This window comes from Brassica napus, unplaced genomic scaffold (assembly GCF_020379485.1).
Source record: "Brassica napus cultivar Da-Ae unplaced genomic scaffold, Da-Ae ScsIHWf_1314;HRSCAF=1877, whole genome shotgun sequence".
Lineage (NCBI taxonomy): Eukaryota > Viridiplantae > Streptophyta > Magnoliopsida > Brassicales > Brassicaceae > Brassica > Brassica napus.
In genome coordinates, this window is record NW_026014730.1 from 54404 (window position 1) to 57950 (window position 3547).

The 3547-nt window shown below is 30.8% G+C and overlaps 1 long non-coding RNA gene across 1 annotated transcript; it reads left to right on the top strand.

The window, feature by feature from the left end:
* Window positions 1-377: 377 nt before the first annotated feature.
* On the top strand, window positions 378-1881 carry LOC125596861. Its single transcript, XR_007331288.1, has 2 exons — window positions 378-1273; window positions 1527-1881. It is a non-coding gene; the product is annotated as an uncharacterized LOC125596861 (long non-coding RNA).
* Window positions 1882-3547: the final 1666 nt, after the last annotated feature.

The following is a 3547-nucleotide window of genomic DNA, read 5'->3' on the forward strand; positions in this document are numbered from 1 at the left end:
TATTCAGTAATTTATTATATAAAATTAATAAACATTACTTAAAAATATTGCGATTTGAATTATGGATCATGATTATAATAAATTAAATATAAAATTGTTTTCATATATGTTATTTCATGCATTAAAAAATTTAGTTTACTAATCAAACGCAAATTCAATAAGACAAATATATAATAAGCAACATATATATGTAATGATTTTAATTTACAGCATGAAAAATATAAAATTATTATATTTGGCATACTTATACAAACATTTAAATATGTGAGTAACATTAAAAATATATAATAATTATGTAAAAAAAATATTTATATATATATAAATTTGAAAATATATATCCGCACGGTTGTGCGGGTGGAAATCTAGTCATATATTAAGGACATAAAATTTGGAGAAATTTACCCTGTTTTTTTTTTTGTAACTGAACCCTTTTTGGTCGGCCAACTCTTGTTTATTTACTTAACCAAAGTAAAATATATATTACATTTAGACAAACACATGGATATAGAAATTAAGAAAAATATGGTACCCAAAATCACTAGAGAAAACAAAATTATTACAATATTAAACATGCATGCGTATATATAATTAATGAAGCCTAATTCAATGAGAAAATATAAGGTGGCAAATCCATGTATGTTAAAATACATCTAGAAAGAAGAAGTGTAGAAGAGAAAACATGATAGGTGAAATGGGATTGTTCTTGAGGCACAAGTGAGCTTAAAAAAGATATAGAAAGAGAAAGATGTTTGACAAACACCTAATACCAAAGAGACCCCATCACAATAAAACATTAAGTTACAGGTTCATCATTCTTCCTCGATATTGCGTTATACTTCATCAAAACTGAAGAACAGAAATCTAATAAACTACTATATTTAATCAAGCTGGTATCCATGTGTCATGGTTAAAAGTATTGTGAAACTTATTTAACAATAAATTTGTATGGTGAAATAAAAAGAAAAAGAGAAAAAAGATAGATGTAGAAGGAGATGGTGGCTTGGGCCATACTTAAAAAAATAACATATAAAACACGTTGATGTGGCTGCCTTCATTCTCCACTATCCAAGGTGGCTGTGATTGGTTGTTTCTTGATTTGGGTCCATATATGTTATACATATATCTATAGAACTATATATATAAAGATAGTATCATTAATATTCATAATTTGCAAGAGCCTCCTCAGGCACTGTATGAGAAATGGGGTGGCTCAATTCTTTCTTCTCTCCCTTGAAGAAACTATGGTTTCGCGTCAATTCTACTCAAAAGAAGAGTATGACCTCTCTTTCCCTCTCTATCTCTTTCTCTCTACCCATTCTATATATATTTTCCAGCATTATATATGAATTCACACACACACATATATATCTTTATAATTAATGACCCAGTAGATCAGGTATACTTTTTTTTTTTGTGGATCATATATACTCTCTGTATGAAACTATGAAAATGAGTTTTGTTTGCATCACCTATGTATATGTGTGCATGCGGTATTTTGTTAAAGTAGAAAGATGGATAATGTGCAGGAAGAGGAATATACATATTATACGAGGACGTGAAGTCATGTCCATATGAAGATGTGCATGTTTTGTGGTCTATACTCGTGGAGTCTCACCCACACACTTTGCAACCCAAACAATAAAACCTCCATTGTGCATAGCTCTCGTTTTGGTTCAGAGTTCATATATGGAATGTTCATGCTCAAGGACGAAACAAAGGAGAAAATTGTTGGCGAATCATTCATATATATGTGTTACTCTCACTTGTACATAACAATATAAATACACAGAGATTCTAATTCCTTATGGTTTTATACATTTTCTCTCTCGCGACTATATTGGTATATGGAATGTTCAGAGAGTTCATATTCTCTCTCGTGACAATATTGGTGTATGTACGGTTCTCTTGAGGTCGTATATGCATACTTAAAATATTGGTATATAGATTGCATTATAAGGAGAAATACTTTAGATATGACTTAAAAGCATATGATTGTGTATATGAAAATGTGCTGTATATAATAGTCTGCGTGACAAGAAAGCAAGTGAAGATGTACCATATGTTCTTATAATTGGTAGACATGAAAAGTTAAGGTTGATGGCGAAAGGAGAGTGAATAGAAGTTGAATTGTCATGGAGATTGTTGGCTTGTGTCGGTTGATGACGTTAATTAGTTGGACTTTGGAAATTTGCGGTTGAATTTATTTTGCGTTTCCTATTCGTGCTTATAAGTTTTTTTCTTGAGGTAAAATTTATACATATAAGTTGAAAGTTAAGCTAGCATTCTTTAAAGAAAAAAAAATTGAGGGAAGCCAAAAAAGAATGTTATGATTTAGTTATTATTATTGTTATTATTTTTGTTTGGTTGAGATAACCAAATGAAACCAGACCACTCTTCTGGCATAAATGCCACCACATTAAATGTCGAAGGTGTGGATTACATCAAAACATTCATTCCAGTGGCTATAATTCGAGAATTTCTTAAAATTGTAGCAAAAAAAACTAGCATGTGTTAGATGTACTTAAGAGAGATACAATTTAATTATTTATCAGACGCTAGGGAAAATCCTTTTCTAAGAGATAAATATTTGGGGGGGGGGGGGGGGGGGGGGGGGTGTATTCAGATGAATTTCTTAAAGTTTTTTGTATTACAATGACAAATTCACTGTTGTTCGAATATAAATTTTAAAAATTCATTTAAAATTCGCTGTTACTGAATTTGATATTCCGTAAAGTATTATGAAATTCGCTGTTATTGAAAATATTTAAAGTTGTTAAGTTTTAAAATTTTCAAGTGATTTTAGAATGTTTGGATGAAGTTTTTTAGTTAAAATATTTAAATTCAAATCTCATAGTTTTAGGTGATATCTTAGAGTAGTTTAACAAAAATCACCTTAAACTCTACAATTCACTGAAATTATCTAAAACCTCATTAAAAATCAAATCACCTCAAACTTTAGATTGAATACACCCTTTAATATATATAGTTATGTGACAATAACAATTAGATTTAAGTGACTTATTTATGGAGCTAGGGATGTGTTTTGGTAATTTGATTCAAAAGAATTTCGTAGGATGAGTTTTCTCGATTGCACCAAACACGAGCATGCTTTGGCAGGATGCGTTAAATTGTACTGAGGTTACATGTTTCTAAGAGCGATGAAGAGTGTTATGATTAGAAATTAAGAACCTAACGATTCTACAGAAACATGAGTTGAACGTATCAAGACCAAACATGTTGTGGAAAATGTGAAACACGAAACAAAGCGTCGGCAAGTAAAAGAAATGTTTCTTGAAGACGAATATACCCACGTCAATCATATATGGAGACACAACCGGCACATCTTTAAACTAAGATATGATAAGAGTAAAAGGAAAAAAAATATAGGTCGATCCAAAGTTAGAACAGTACATTGAGGGGCGTTGCCGACACAAAAAGTTAGTTATAGCAGGAACATGAAGATAGTCGCCAGAACAGATTGAAGTTTGGTCGTCACTGGCTAGTGAAGCATTCTAACTATGGTTAATCTTCATCTCTTTCAGTACTA